At 43.1% G+C, this 16,875-nt stretch overlaps 1 protein-coding gene across 1 annotated transcript in view; it reads left to right on the top strand.

Annotated features, from left to right (window-relative positions):
- The first annotated feature begins 433 nt into the window (after nt 1–433).
- The window catches only part of tafa3a (TAFA chemokine like family member 3a), a 114,841-nt gene continuing 98,399 nt past the window's right edge, over nt 434–16,875 (top strand). The window contains exon 1 of the mRNA XM_077197983.1: nt 434–853. The gene's annotated coding sequence lies outside the window, so the exon portion shown is untranslated. The remainder of the gene's footprint in view (nt 854–16,875) is intronic.

The following is a 16,875-nucleotide window of genomic DNA, read 5'->3' as shown; positions in this document are numbered from 1 at the left end:
TATGTAGTTACTTTTATTACATAGATATACGCATGTAGACAAATGTATGGAAGCATTTGGAAGCACATAAGTGAAAAAAAGCGAATTCATTATGACATAAAAAGGCAAAATTGACATACTAAGTCAAAATTATGACTTAAAAATCATATTTATAAATAAAATAGCGAAATTTCACAAAAAGTCATAATTATGAAATAAAAGTGTCATATGTGGAGGAAATAAGCCTGCATACAGATGTAAATGGGTCCTATATTTTGTAATCCAATGGCGATGACATTCATTTATCACGTGTAACGAGTCAGTAGCCACCAGGGGGCGCCATTTCTCCACAGCGCCGGGCGCGCACAGAATGATCTCCCATGGGTTCCTCCGGATGCTTGAAGTGCTGAACACTTGAGAGGCAGGCGAGTCGAGCACCTCACCATCCCTCTCCACACAACACAGCGAGCAGCCATCCTGAACACATGACTGCAGCAGCCCAAAGCCCTCACTTCACAACCACATGAGAAGCCTAGAATGGATATTTGAACCCTTCGTTATAATAACTGCAACTAAATATCTCACCATCCATGCTTATTCAGATCCGTTCCAGCGCGCAAAGTTCAGACGCATCTGAAGGAACTTTGGAGAGTGGGAGTTTGAAGGACTCATTTGAGACTTTCTGGACTGGTGCAGGAATCGTTTTAATTTGATTTGCATTCTTGTTTGAATCTGTAGGTGATGCTTTTCTCTGGATCGTTTTTGCGCGAAGGGAAATTATCAGTCTTTGCCACTGCTGGGGTTTTACTTCTGACAATGAAAAGCAAATGAGACCGTTATTAACCCTTCACTTTTATTGACGGCTCAACGACAGGTAAGTCCTACATTATTTTATATTATAAATTAGCTTTGAAATAAGAAAAATGCGATGCAGCCTACAATTGAGTTACTGAGAGATAAAGGATGTTGGAAATGGTATGAGATTTTATAATAATTGTTTATTTATTTTTAATATATTGTTATAATTTTAGTTCCAAATTAAACAAATAATAAAAACAACACACACACACACACACACACACACACACACACACACACACACACACACACACACACACACACACACACACATATATATATATATATATATATATATTAACATAATTGACAGCTACTCTACCTATTCCTGATTTAAAGTGTATTGATGCAGATTTGCTATGTATTTATTTCATAACTGTGGAATTTTGATTTATAAATGATACAGAGCTGGTGATATGAAGATGGTAATGGTAGTGAGAATACCAGAGCTGATGATGATATATGTGGATGGATTGGGTAGTTAATAATAGAGAGATGATGGTGTCCAGTAAAGTTGGACATATGGTGTAACACATGAGGAACACCCAGCGATCGATGTGAAATCCTCTGTGCTGGTGGGTGTGAAAGTTTAATCGGCTTGTTTGGGTCTGTATGATTGTTGATTGTTGTTGGGGTTGCAGATCAATGTCACATAACCCATAATTACTGAACAAGTATTATTATAGTCAGTCAGCATCTATGCTGCAGGCCACAGTATACAGGTGCACCTTTGCAAATAAATTCAATGACTGTGTTCGTAATCTTCAAAATGCTGCCTTATCATTATCAGGCAGTACTGTGGGAAATAATCCAGGAACCGCAAAGTTTGCCTGACATTCCTTAACTTCTTCCCTTAAAAACCAATCCAATCTCAAATGAAGTCCCTCCCTACACTTTTTGGTTGCACTTTATTTTACAGTATGTGCACTTTCATTGTACTTACCCACAAATGTGTAAGAGGTAAAAGGTACTGTACTGTAACTGCATGAGTTATGTGGTTTTCCCCAAGTCACACTATTGAAGTAAAATGCTTTTTGAACATTCCCTGTGTTCCATTCCGAAGGGCACATCCCTATGCCCTAATCCCTTTGAAGGGTTTACCTTTAAAAAATGAGAGCTTAGAAGGGACGAAGAAAAAAAAAACTGTTCTTTAGAACGCACTTCTGCGTCATCCTGGAGGCGCAGTGGTTGTGTACGCGGCTTTCCTGCTCAAAGAATCATGGGAGCGAAGTGTCCATCGGTAGTTCCCTTCAAAATCCGTCATTCTGAAGGTTCCCATTGAAGTGGCCAGTTTTGAGCACTTCAGTATGCTGGCCATGATTGTTCTCACTCTGAAGTGCCCTTCAGAATTTATCTCATATGAAACGCAGCAATTGTTTCATGTTGATTTTAACCTCATATTTACTGATATTGCTCCATCTAGTGGTTTTTAAAGTCATTAGTACATATATATATATATATATATATATATATATATATATATATATATATATATATATATATATATATATATATGTCTACTTCACTAACAACGATTCCATAAATCTGTTCAGTTCAGTGGTTGGTTCAAAGAATAAAAATGGCATCTGATGGAGCGGTTGAAAGTAAATTAATTTATGAATGCCACTTTTTCAGCTTGTGTTGCGGTTATTAAATATTCACTTGGTTGTCTAAAGCTCATTTACATTTGTTCTATAGATCATCAAAATTCAAAGCCTTCTGAGAAATTTCGAGTTCTGAAGTCGTAATTCTGATATGTGATTTGATGCATCGGATGATTCACAAGTGATTTGGTTCATTTAAGTGATATTTTTGGAAGTAAATGGACATAGATAAGCACTTTCATATAACTTTAGCTCTTTTCACATTCTGACAAAGAAAGGCTTTTAGGAAGCCTTTTAGCGCTATTGTAACAAAGTGAACAGCAAAGGTTGCACAACAGGAGTGTAACTGATCTTTTATCAGTGTATTTTATCATTCACATGCTGCCGACAGAGAATGATGAGAAATTAAGTTTTGTCACGAACGTTCCTCATGAACTGGCAAAATAAGTAGTGTTTTCTGGCATGCCTTTTCACTATTATTCATCAACAGTGCAAAAAATGCCTACAGATTTAAATAGCACAGCAGCGGCTGTGTCTGACAGCTGAAAAATGCTGCCTCTGCAGGCCGGATACAGAGAAGGCAACGAGGCACGTCCGAATACTAAGTCAATACTAAGTCTAAACACCCTGAGATACTTTCATCTGATTCATTTTTGAAGGCAGCACAGATGTATCATGCACTGACTATGGTATCCCACAACCCTGCGTGCTCGATTCCATGATAGTAGAGAGAAGAAATAAATATGGCGCCTGAAAGTTGTAGGTGGTGGTCAGTTTGTGTGACCAACTTTTTCATTTCCAGCAAGAAATGACTATTGAAGTAATTAAGTATTTGCTTTGTTATCACTAAATCTCTTTCTAATTTGTTGTAGATCATTAAAGCCTTATGCTGTATAAGTTTTGTGTGGTACCTCCTGCAGAGTCATTGCCTGATAGGGCAGCGAGGCAACAAATCAGCAGCCTAAGCTTTCAGACGCAGCCAACATTTCCAAATGACAAGTAGTTTTTTGGTACAAGCTCGTACTTTTGCTCAGAAGGAACTGTAAAAAGGGACTTTTTTTTTTTCTTCGGCACTCTGTGACTGTCTGTCTACAACTCTGCATAGCCTCATAATGGAACATACTGATGATGAGCAGGTTTCTGAATACATAGGTTGATAGGCAGGTTAGACATTCTGTCCGAATGCTACGATTGGATGAAAATGTTTTGGTCCTGAGTCTTCCAAAGAAGATGCATGCACATTTTTTTTAATATTTAGACCACTTCTATTATTGATTTCTCTTTGGACGTGAAGAGAGTTTCAACCAGCATAACAAAAAGTGTTTCTGGAAAACATTTCCCTTTAATCCATTAAATGAAATATAAGAATCATCAAATACCATTAAATATAAATTGTCTGTATAATACTGTATGTGTTCTTTTATTAATTTCTGGGGCTTGTTTTTTCATTTTGGCTAGTCAGTCCAATAAGTGACAATTAACTACAGCTCTTCCTTTTTTATTATACAAATGTGTCATTACAAATGTTTACAACTTTATAAAACTGATCCAACATCATGTAAAAACCATGGGTTCACTGAGATGGCTGCATCCGAAATCACAAGAAATTTTCAGTCACGTGACTACCATGGATACCTGGGGGGGCAACAAACGCTGACAAAATGGCAACAAACAGTGGCCAGCCAGTATAGTGAGGCTATTTTGTTTCAAAAGCACATTAAAAAAAACGTTTAATGACACTAATACACTAAAAACAATACAATTAGTAAATATTAATAATATCACTAAAATGATATAGGCCTAAAAACAGTCTTTAGTTCACGAACAGCACAACTCTGTCATCTGTGAAAATCAAAAGCAGCTTCAAAAACTTGTTTAAAAAGAAATATTCTTCAAATTTTTTACTGTCATTAATGTAGATCCACAAGAGAAGATATTAAGCCAGTAAATTAAGATAGTCGCTATACCGTTATATCCATCGTCGTCTCTGAGAGAATGCGGCGTTAATGCAGCGACAGATGCTGAAAGCTCAGTTCGTTTCTACTTTCACTTTCAGGGAATGAGCGCATTTACATGCACGTTCTTAACCCGATTATGCTGAATAATAGTGCATCCAATCGCACAACAACTATCTGGCATGTCGTTTACACCTCAAAACACCAACTTTTGTATATTAAAACTGGCGATGTCCTGGCAAGATCCTTGATTAGTTCACTGGGTTTCGTTGCTAGAGAACGACGTTCTTGCCCGCCAGCCACTACTTGTGACGTCACGTGCAAAGTATGAAGAGACACTTTACTTTCCCACGAGGCCACTGCAGAGGATTTATGAATGATGGTGAAGCGACGCAACTGACACTGGTAGGTCCCATGATAATGACAACATGGCGAATGTAGTACGTCCAGATTACATGTACACATTCATTCTATATAGAACATACTTTTTTTAGCGGTCGTGAAGTAATTACTTATTCAAAATAAGTACCTACTCAAGAGAGTATGAGATTTCAGATGCAGTCAGAGTGTTAGTAATCAAGACCCATAGCTTATTCGCTTATAGCCTGTAATGAAATCCTCAAAAGGAAGTGTCAAAAGGAAAATGAACCATGCCGTAAAACAAGAGCAGAGCAGCAGAAATGAAAGCGAACACCCCTGCTTATCTTGTCAGCAGGGCCGGCCCTGACTTCACCAACTCTCTGCACAACTTCTCCTCCTTTTACATCCCCTCCTTTTGTCTCCATCCTTTTCATCTGCCCTTCATCTTGCTTTCCGTGTCTCGTGTGCGGTCAGCTGTTTTTTGCAATTAGCGCTATCATCGCATTTCATCCAGCAGAACAGCGGCTGTAATAACCTTACGGCTTTTGTTGCATGCTGATACTATTCGCCCTTGATTAATTGCGCTCCCAGGAGAGCGACTGGAGAGCCGCCGTAGATCTTCCCTTTCACGCCCCATGACAAGTGACCCATTACTGTGCTTTATAGATCGCCGTCAGCAGCCTTTGAAAACGCCTGTGGGCCTGTTGGGCGATGATTTTATTGTGCCGTGTTATTTGTGGGAATTGCTGACAGACAGACCAAAGGGCAGCTGCGGATTTTTTTTTTCCGGTTTGTTTCACTGCGAAACGTGGCGCTGCTCTGTTAAAGTCAATGTGTCTGCTGGGCAACTTAAATTGGTTATGCTCTCCGGGTCACGCAAACAAAGGTCACAGCATTGCAATCTGTCTCGCATCTCAGAGCATCATTTGACAGTCTGATGACAGATCGCAGTGCATTACAGAAACAGACGCTCGCTTTCACCCACATATTGGCGTTTCAGATCATTTTCTACCGCGCCACTGAGAGAATTGGTTATCAAACAAGGCCAAAGAAAAATTCCTTGTGTGTGCAAGACAAGCACACTTTCTGATTCTGATTAATCCAATCATTAAAGGAATTGTTCACTCATAAATACAAATTCTGAAACTTCAGAATTCAAAATTCATTATTTACTCACCATCATGTCATTGATTCAAAACCTGTATGAACTCAAAAGAAGACTTTTGCACAATGTCCTGGCTGCTTATTTCTATGCATCTACTTTGAAACAATTTTCAAAAGAAATTGCTAATAAATTTCACAAATAATTAGAACAGCAACACAATGAATTAAATGGGAAATTTTGATGTTGAAAGGCTGGAATAGTATTTTCCTGTAAAACTTATTCAATGTTTTTTTATTTATTTACATTGCAACAAAGTACCCTATAAAACAGTTCATATGACTTATGACTAGATTTGAAATCTTCTGAAGCCATATTTTGAGGAAAATACCAAAATGTAAGCTATTATTCAAGTCAAGTCACCTTTACTTATATAGCGCTTTATACTGTACAATAAAGATTGTTTCAAAGCAGCTTTACAGTGGTAACATGAAAATTATGCATTTTGTATGTTGTTCAGCTCAGTGTTGATTCAGTTCTGTTGAAAAGATGATCAATTATTAAATCAGTTCATTTAATCTAAAAAGGAGTTATGTTGTCGTCCAGCTCAGTCAACAGCGTCAGTACAGTCAGATCAATAATATTGTTGAATAATATTAAGTGTCTCCAACTAAGAAAATCAGAGGTGACAGTGGCAAGGAACCATTAGGTTACAGAATGGAGAAAAAAACCTTGGGAGAAACCAGGATCAGTTGGAGAGCCAGTTCTCCTCTGGACAACGAACACAGTGTGATTATGATTCGGACTGCATCACAAGTCAGAATTCAGATCGGGATCGGTAGCATTCATTGGAAATCTTTTTCAAATCTCATTCACTCCTGCATTCATGCGAAACTGGATCATCAAGAAGTGTCATTCTAGGTTTGATGACGACAGACATTTTATCTTTAGGGGAACCATTCCTTTACTAGAGGTTGCAGCAAAAGTAGCTTTCATATTTTTCAGAATATTGCTCTTAACAAGATGAAAATAATCCCTGGCATTTCTCCTTCCTCTTACAAAGAACAATGTTGTTTTTCTACTAATGAACATGAAATCCCAAACTGAAAATGACAGCATTTTAATGAAGAGTGCTTTTCTAAGCACTTCCTCTGACAAGATCGTAAAGGCCAGTTAGATTTGAACAGATATTTCTCGTTTGTAGCCGTGGTCAAGCTCAGGTACTATCCGTTTGAGAGCGTGTGACCTTCTGATCTGTGAGATATAGATAGATGGCGGTCTAGCACGTAGGAAGAGCTCTCAGACTTCCTCTAAGGCAGGTCAATGCGGCAATCGTTAGCAGTAATAGGATGACAAGATGCTTTTCTATACAGACATTTGCACTAGCAATTATGCAGGACTTAACATTTGCTTTTAAGGTCAGGAACATTAGAACAAGACTAATGGATCTGTGAACTACACATGAAGCATATCTTGAGTTTTCCTCTGCAAGTGTACGTATGTGTAAGAAGCAGGTGCATGAATCACTTCTGCTATTGCACAATGATTTCAGGAATAGAAGCTTCTGGTAAGCAGGTGGTGTCTAGCTGACTTTTTGTTTTTTACATCAGTGGTTCTCAAGTGGTGGTCCACAAACTATAAATGGCTTGAAGGTCTTAATGCAGTTCTAATGCAAGTTATAATATGATTATATATATATATTGTTTTGTTATATCTATACATATAAATAAATAAATATAGATTTCCATCCATTGCCTCTTCATATGGGTTGCATCCAGTTCTGGACATTTTATCTGTCTCGTATGTCCAACAATATGCAAAAGTGATAGTTTTATTACATTTTACATCTTATTTTAATTTACTTTTTGTATACTTCTGCCTCCTGATGTCTAATGTAAACTCATTGTCCTGAAGCGAAACCAGTTGAGAATGTCTCTGCATCTTCTATATTGATACAACTTATATTTCTAGCCACACCGAGTGATCATAGATCATCATTGTTTGGAGGGAGGGGTGTTTAAGATCACTTCACATGCATGAGATGGCAGGTGATTTATTGCAGAGACGAGGCAGAAGTGCGAGAGGGCCGTCCAGCCTGTTTTGTTTCCTGGGGAACAGAACGCTCTAGTCGTGTCCTCGACCTTTAGCCTGTCGAATTCTAGAGGCTGTAATTTGGAGATATTGCTTTGCATGCTTGTGAGAGGGAACTGCAACCGATGCGAGATAGATTTGCCATTGTCTTCCTGCCTCAGAAATGAGGCTCGGCTCGGTGCAATCATACTGTTGCTGTGTCAAATTGAAATCATGCAGCCAGTCTGGTCTCTGTTAGCAAGGAACGGATGAAACACAGGGACTTTGTAACAAGGGCTCAGCAAATAAGAGCTTTTTAGTCAAAAGACCAGTGTTTTATATGTTATCTAGGGCATGACCAGATCTCGTGCAACGTGTTGGGTTAGATAGGATGTTCAATAAAACCATATGATTACTTGCTTTTGATACTTCATTTGAACCGATTATTATTGCCTCTTTATTACATATGTATTTAAGTCATTTTAAATGCAATTGCTCATTTCACAGTTCTATTTCCTTACCATAAAATAATCAACCGATAAAAACTAAAATAATCACTTGTGACAGCCCTAGTTAAAACATTTCAAAATGCATCTGGGTTGTTTTGCATTTTGCGATTTTCAGTCGAATAAAAGACTATTTTTCTAGTCATATATTTCATCATGGAAGATTTCTTAAAAATGGTGTCAAAATCATCTCGTCTCATTTCTCGTGAACCCAATATCTTGTATTGTCTCGTCTCGTGAGTAGAGTGTATGTCACACCCCTAATGTTACCCTTTACCTTTTTGTTGTCTCATGAATTGAAATAGTGTTTCATAAATGTTTCACTGTTTAAATGTAGCTGGAAAACCTAGATGTATCTGCTAACAAAAATATGCTCTGCTTTTGCCAGTGAAAAGTAAATATACTAAAATGTATTTGAAATATGTATACTACAAATACATTTGCATATTTATGTACTTAATATACATACCCTGCAATTGTACTTTTAGTATAATAAATTGGTATACTTTAAGTCTGCTAAATTGGAACAACTAATTTTACAATGCACTTTAGTTATCCAGAAATAGTGCTGAAGTCCATATATATATTTGATTGTGCTAAAGTGGAACTATTGCAAGTATACTTTAGGTACATATCTTGCATTTAAACACTGATATTATAGAGATCATACTATCCTTACTAATAGTCATATTAAAACACATTTTAGGCTTAATATTTTAGAAATGTGCATTATGCAATAAAGATATACTCTAAATAAAGTGTAATTATAATATTCATATCAGTAAGTGTGAAGTGATAATGTCAGTAAATATGTTAATGGATTTGTAGTATACTTAGTATTAAATAAATGTATTTTAAATGTATTTTCACTAGGCTAATTTTCCCATTAAGTTATAAAAACATTATTTTTGATGAACGTCCAGTTTTTCTAGGTTATGCAAAACGTTATTAAATACCAGGGGCCGGTTGCACCAGCTGTGCGTAAGTTACAACTTAGCCTAGTTTTGACGTAAATGGGAACAAAGTTACAACTTACGAACTACTAAATATTTTTACGTTGCACCATTAAACTTAGTTTAAACGTAACTCTACGTTCCAACTAAATATTTAAGGCAGCCTCCGATCAGGAGTAACGGTTGGAATAAAATATCAGACAGACTAAACTGCATCAATAAGCTCTTCTTTTACCTGACATACTTCAAATCTTTAGACATATATGATAATGCTGACATTTACACTCGCTTACATTTTAAGAGAGAGAACATTATGTGAAAAGATAACTTTGTTAGCGGCTCTTTAACACCAACTCGTCCTAAACAGCGCCGCTGTGTGCATCGGTCCATGTTGTGCATGTCAAATATCAGTCATAATCCATAAACGTACTAATATCTTATGTTTTTTGTATCAATATTTATTTATTGATGCTTATTTCATTTTGAATACAGTTTCTGAATGTTATTTACTTATAAAAACGTCTCGGTTACGTATGTAACCGACGTGTCGTCGGGGGAGTTCCCTGACGAATTGGGATCACGCTAGGGAGCCAATTGCCTTCGAGAGAATTAAAAACGAGCCAATGGACATTGGCATGCAAGATTTGCATTCCGCGACCCGCCTACCAGCGCGGGTATAAAAGGCGGAAGTAAACATTGCGCAGTGCTTTTCGCTGAGGAGCCGAACAGTGTTCAGTCCTCCGCGAAGGTACAGCGACATGGCGAAGGGACGACATGTCTCCGTTCCCTGTACTCAGGGAACGAGGGTTACATACGTAACCGAGACATTCCCTTTCGTCCTGGGAACTCCGACGTGTCGTCGGGGGAGTTCCCTGACGAATTGGGATCCCTAATAAAACGCCATGGTGCTGCCCCTTCTAGCGCCCGGCTAAGCTACCCTGCAGCAGTTTCTTGAATTAAGTTGCGGGAGCTCGCACGGGAACCGCACTGCTGTTCCGCAAGACCCGCACAGTGGACATTGGATAATACTGGTAAAGCGTTCCCTCAAGAGAGGACTACAGATGTCTGTCAGCAAGGCGCCTTGAGCCAAAGCCCAGGAAGCGGCAACACCTCTAGTGGAGTGAGCGCGCAACCTGGGAGGACAAGGCTCACCCAGAGACTCATATGCTCGGGTGATAGCATCCACTAACCAGTGGGCTAACCTCTGCTGTGAGATGGCTTTCCCCTTCTGCTGGCCTCCGTAACAGACAAAGAGCTGATCTGAGGTTTTGAAGCTTTGCGTTCTGTCAATATAAACCCGCAGGGCACGGACGGGACAGAGAAAAGCCAGGGCTGGGTCTCCCTCCTCCTGGGGCAGCGCTTGCAGGTTCACTACCTGGTCCACGAAGGGAGTGGTAGGAACCTTGGGCACATATCCGAGCCAGGGTATCAACACAACGTGAGCCCAAAAAAAGCCTGCAGATCCCCGACCCTCTGGAAAGAGGCCAATGCCAACAGGAGCGCTGTCTTAATGGACAGGATATTAAGCTCTACCGTCAGCAAAGGCTCAAAGGGAGGACTTTGAAGAGCTCTAAGTAACAGTGCAAGGTCCCAAGAGGGTACAGAGTGCGAAACACGAGGTGGATTTAACCTCCTGGCACCCTTAAGGAATCTGATGACCAGGTCGTGCTTCCCTAGGGACTTACCTTCCACTGCATTGTGATGCGCGGCTATTGCTGCAACATACACTTTGAGGGTGGAGGGGGACAGCCTCCGCTCCAACCCATCCTGCAGGAAGGAAGGCACGACACCGATAGGGCAAGTCCGGGGGTCCTCCTGACGGGAGGAACACCATTCGACAAACAGGTTCCACTTCAAAGCATAGAGGCGCCTCGTAGAGGGGGCTCTAGCGGAAGTGATGGTGTCTACCACTGCCTGTGGTAGACCACCTAGAACCTCCGCGTCCCGTCCAGGGACCAGACATGGAGTTTCCAGAGGTCTGGACGCGGGTGCCATAGGGTGCCCCGTCTCTGAGAAAGAAGGTCCTTCCTCAAAGGAATCGGCCAAGGAGGGGCTGTCGCGAGGAGCATGAGTTTGGTGAACCAAATTCTGGTGGGCCAATACGGCGCCACAAGAAGGACCTGCTCCTCGTCCTCCCTGACCTTGCACAGAGGAACCTGCCTCGAAAAGACCTGAGGCAGGTGAGCACTGACTGGAAGTGTTCCTCTGTGAGGCGCGCAGTCCGGGCGACCGAGTCCAGCTCCATACCGAGATAAGAGATTCTCTGCACGGGGCAAAGTTTGCTCTTGTCCCAGTTGACCTGAAGCCCCAACCGGCTGAGGTGCCGAAGCACCATGTCCCTGTGATCGCACAATACATCTCGCGAGTGAGCTAAAATGAGCAAGTCGTCGAGGTAGTTGAGGATGCGAACGCCTTGTTCTCTCATGGGAACAATGGCCGCCTCCGCGACTTTCGTGAAGACGCGGGGTGACAGGGCCAGCCCGAAGGGAAGGACTTTGTACTGATACGCCCGACCCTCGAAAGCAAACCGAAGAAACGGTCTGTGTCGAGGAAGAATCGAGACGTGAAAGTACGCGTCCTTCAAGTCGATCGCTGCAAACCAATCCTGGGGACGGATGCATTCGAAAATGTGTTTCTGCGTGAGCATCTTGAACGGGAGTTTGTGCAGGGCCCGATTCAAGACTCGCAGGTCCAGGATTGGTCGTAACCCACCGCCTTTCTTGGGTACAATGAAGTAGGGGCTGTAAAACCCGGACCTCATCTCGGCAGGAGGGACCGGCTCGATCGCGTCCTTCGCCGGCAGGACATCGATCTCTTTCCGCAAGACAGGGGCGTCCACCGACCGCACACGTGTAAAGTGGATGCCCCTGAACTTGGGGGTCCGGCGTGCAAACCGAATTGCATAGCCGAACCGAATGGTGCGGATGAGCCACCAGGACGGACTCGGAAGCGCTAGCCAGGCTTCCAGGTACCGCCCCAACGAAACCACCCGGACCACCGGCGTACCCGCGGAGGGGCAGCTAGGTGGAAGACAGGGACCCGGGTCTGGTGGCGTTGTAGCGACCAAGAGTGGGGTCTGGGCGTGCTTGACACCAACCTGCTTCCACCTTCTGCTGCGGACTGCCGGGTGGCGAGGGGAGGGGGAGAGACGAGGAATGAGGCCCTGCTGCCTCCTCGTGTGCTGGTCTCTGCGCCTCCGGGCCCAGCCGCAGACCGGCTATCCGCAAACTGGGAAGAGGGGAACGGGGGTATAAGCGCTCGGGGGCGGCACACCCTGCCGTTATGGCCCTCTTGGACGGGGGAGACTGTGTGCCCACCAGTCTCGGCCGTGGATGACCTGGAGGAGGAAGAAAATGTGGGTACCGCTGACCAAGTGGCCAGCGGCGGAACAGAAACAAAAAGGAAAGAAAGATTTTCCGCCCGGCCCTCCCCCGGGGGAAGGAGGCGTGCAGGGGCACCCTCCGAAAGAGCAGGATCCAGAACCTCGACCAGGTCTTCCGTCTCAGGGATGCTTCCCGGCCTTCTTTTTACGGGAAGGGGCGGGAGGCGTCTGAGCGGGCTTGGCCGCCCTCTTACAACCAGACCTCCGTCCTCTAGGGGTGGACTGCTGCCCTGAAGGAGGAACGGCCGCAGAAGGGCGACCTCGGCGACGAGCAGCCGGAGGCTCTACGGCCACAGAGGACGGACCAGCAGCAGTCCGCCTCCTGTGCAGGACGTGCCGTACCGCCTCTGACTGCTTCTGGGCGGTGGAGAACTCTTTGGCGAAGCTCTCCACCGCGTCGCCGAAGAGGCCCCCTTGGGATATGGGGAACTTGAGAAGCTTGTTCTTCTCTGCTTCCCGCATATCCGCAAGGGTGAGCCACAGGTGGCACTCCTGGACCACCAAAGTGGACATCGCTCGACCCAGGGAACGTGCGGTGACTTTCGTCGCCCGGAGGGCGAGGTCCGTCGCCGCACGCAGCTCCTGCAGCAATCCCGGGTCGAGACCACCCTCCTGCATGTCATGGAGTGCTTTGGCCTGGTGGACCTGCAGCAGCGCCATGGCATGCAGGGTGGAAGCGGCATCTCCACACGCCATGTAGGCATCCCTGGTCAGACCAGAGGAAAACCTACAGGCGCGGGAGGGGAGTGAAGGGGCACCCCACCAGGAGGAAGCGGTCTTTGGACACAATTGCATCGCAACCGACCGCTCCACTGGGGGGATTCCCTCGTTCCCGTGCGCCGCTCCGCCATCGAGAGTGGTGAGGAAGGAGGAGCGAGGTTGCCTACGCCTGGTCGCAAGGGGGGCCAGCCAAGACTTCCTAAGCTCCTCATGCACTTCAGGGAAAAATGGTACTGGAGCAGGCCGCGGGGCAACAGCATGGCCCGCTCCGAGACACCAATCATCCAGCCGCGAAGGTTCGGGACCCGGTGGAGGGTTCCAGACGAGCCCAACATTCGCAGCTGCCCTTTCAAGCATAGCGGCCATCTCTGTATCCGGCTTAGCCGCAGCCACCACGCCCGAAGGGGGTAGACCCGCTGAGTCATCACCAGAAGATGACCGCTTTTCCTCCGATGCCGCGATCAACATCTGATCCTCAGGCGGTGCCCTGAAGGAGACAAACGGAACCGCACGAGGTGGTCCCGGAAGCCCCGCCGGGACATTCACCAGACGGGACATTCCGCACGGTAACCCTCATCCGCTCACCAACAGGAATCACTGAAGTAGCCGTCTGCTGAACTGAACCGGCAGACGAACTAGATCGGGGATTCTCTGAAGGGACTCCCCCATATTTCATGGTTCGCAGTCTCGAACGCAGCATCGCCAGAGTCATGTTCCCGCAATGAGAACACGACTCGTTCACAAACGATGCCTCAGCGTGCCCTAAGCCCAAACACGAGAGGCAGTGTTTATGACCATCTTCCTTAGGGAGAAGTCGACCGCATCCAGAAACGCTCGGGTGAAAGACATCCGGAAAAGGACGCGAAACGCCTGTGTTGCTCTTTTAGATAGGAAAAAGATACTCTTTTATGTGCCGAGGCACAGAGGGACCACCGCGGCAAACACAACGGGGAAACTGCAAGCACCTGTGTTGCACTCACCACCAGTACCAGCCGTTAAAACAGCTTCTTTTTTTTTAAGAGAGAAACGGCCGGCTGCGGGAAGCGATGGTCGCTCAACAGCACTGTGATACCAGCACCGAGGATCCTTTCTCCTTCCAAAGAGGACTCGTTGGTTTTAAAACTTCTCAGAGACAGCAGCTTAGCTCAACAGAGAGACATACTGGACGGCTCCGAAGCAAAAAGCATTGCGCAATGTTTACTTCCGCCTTTTATACCCGCGCTGGTAGGCGGGTCGCGGAATGCAAATCTTGCATGCCAATGTCCATTGGCTCGTTTTTAATTATCTCGAAGGCAATTGGCTCCCTAGCGTGATCCCAATTCGTCAGAGAACTACCCTGACGACACGTCGGAGTTCCCAGGACGAAAGGGAACACTTATGTTATGATCAAGTATCGTATTTAATGGAAACTTATTTTTACCGTTAGTAACGTGAGGTAAAAGTTGTTAGAATGAAGGATAAACTGAAATTCACGGCAATTCAACACAACTTCTGCTCACCTATTTGAAGGCTGCTACTGGTTCATCGAGGCTAAACGTCATAATATGCGACTACGCATTACTTTACGGAGAGCTTAGGACCTACTATCTACGTTCTGCCTTACGAACAAATGGTGCAACGGAATATAGTACAGAGTTAGTTACAAACTAGCTAGTAGTTACTAAGCCTCTAGTGGGACTTTACGTTCCAATTTAAGAAAGAACTTACGAATGGCTGGTGCAACCCTACCCTGATAACTTTGAAAGAACGTTCTGTTAACATTATTCTGTTAACGTTATTCAAGGTTCTAAAAACATTCCTTGTTAGCTGTTATGACAACATGCCCATAACAAGAAGCCCCAGTATTCTCATTTACTGTCGTCACTTAGCTTGTTTTCATTCATTTCAGCGCATCCACCTGGTATTTACATTCTTGCAGAGCTAGCATGGATAATGAAGCAGCATTGGGGATTTTTCCTCTATCGAATCTTAATCTTTGAGTTTGTAATTAAAAGTACTAAAGCAGTCTCAAAACAGCATGGTTGAATTACCAATTCAGAGCCACTGCAGAGCATTGAATCTGCAAATATAGCAGCTACAGCACACATTGAGATGGATGTCACACTCCACGTAATGTGTCCAAAGCTCAGTTGCGTAGCCAATTGAGAAAGCTGTGATGGCTCATAGGAGCCGTGGCTTATCTCACTGTGTGTGTGTGCAAGAACAATGACAAAGCCTCTACAAAATAACAATAAACAGTCAAGTAACAGCACAGACCAAGAGGAAGAGAAAATGATGCTGGTCCTAATGATGGCCACACAGTTAGATAAATGAACACTTTTATTCAGCAAGGATGCATTCAATTGATCAAACGTGACAGTGAAGACATTTACTGTATAATGTTACAAAGATTTCTATTTCAAATAAATACTGTTCTTCTGAACCTTCTATTCATCAAATAATTAATAGATGTAAAAAAAAATGTTATTTAATGTAAGATGTATTTAGATGTTAATTAAAAAATGTATCACGGTTTCCACAAAAATATGAAGCAGCACAAGTGTTTTCAATAGTGATAATAATAAGAGATGGTTCAGGGCTCCAGACTAACTTTTCCACTGGTTGCACTGGTGCTACCAACTTTCTCAGTTGGTCGCACCAGCATATGATTTGGTCGCACCTTTTTTTTTTTTTTTGCTACATGCCATGGGATTAATCAATGCATGCTGATGAATAGTGGTTTCAATGGACCAAGGCTAGCAAAGGCTTTCTGGGTTGCAGCAGAAATACCTGTAATATATTATTTATCATTGCCAAATTTCAGGATTTTCATGGATTTTGGACAGTAATTTTAATCTGTAATTTTAAGCATTTTACATTTGAATTATATACAATCTATCTATTTACATTTGAATCATATTCTATCTATCTATCTGTCTATTATCATCTTTCTATCTTTTAAAAATCATTAAACATTCAAATGTATGCATTACATTTTAAAAGATTAAAGTATTATAATAAACTGATACAGATTTTTCGTTATCAAAGTTTATAGTTGTAACAAAAAGCATAAATCTCACACTCCTTACCTTCTGCATTTTATAATAATTTCCTTGTCCTCTGTCGAGCGATCATGAGAGTAATCACTCGACAGAGGAAAATATAACCGCTGAAAAGACGTAGGAGGAAGGGGCTCTGTGTTTCGTGAGACCATTTGTATCATTTTTATATGCCTTAATTCGTGAATTCGTAATTGGCGCGTTTCACCATCAGTGTGCAATGCGCGTGACGTCTACGTTCGTCAATAAATAAACTGCACATGTATTGCGGAAGAACATTGTAGACGGAACTTCTCTCCGTTAATGTCTATGGCGAGTCACGCAGGCACGGGCCTACTCCGCAGCCGA

This window comes from Siphateles boraxobius, unplaced genomic scaffold (genome assembly GCF_051911475.1).
Source record: "Siphateles boraxobius isolate OS27281-9 unplaced genomic scaffold, OSU_SipBor_1 41, whole genome shotgun sequence".
NCBI lineage: Eukaryota > Metazoa > Chordata > Actinopteri > Cypriniformes > Leuciscidae > Siphateles > Siphateles boraxobius.
Note: the sequence above shows the minus strand (reverse complement) of the source record. Positions and strands in the feature narration are given on the sequence as shown.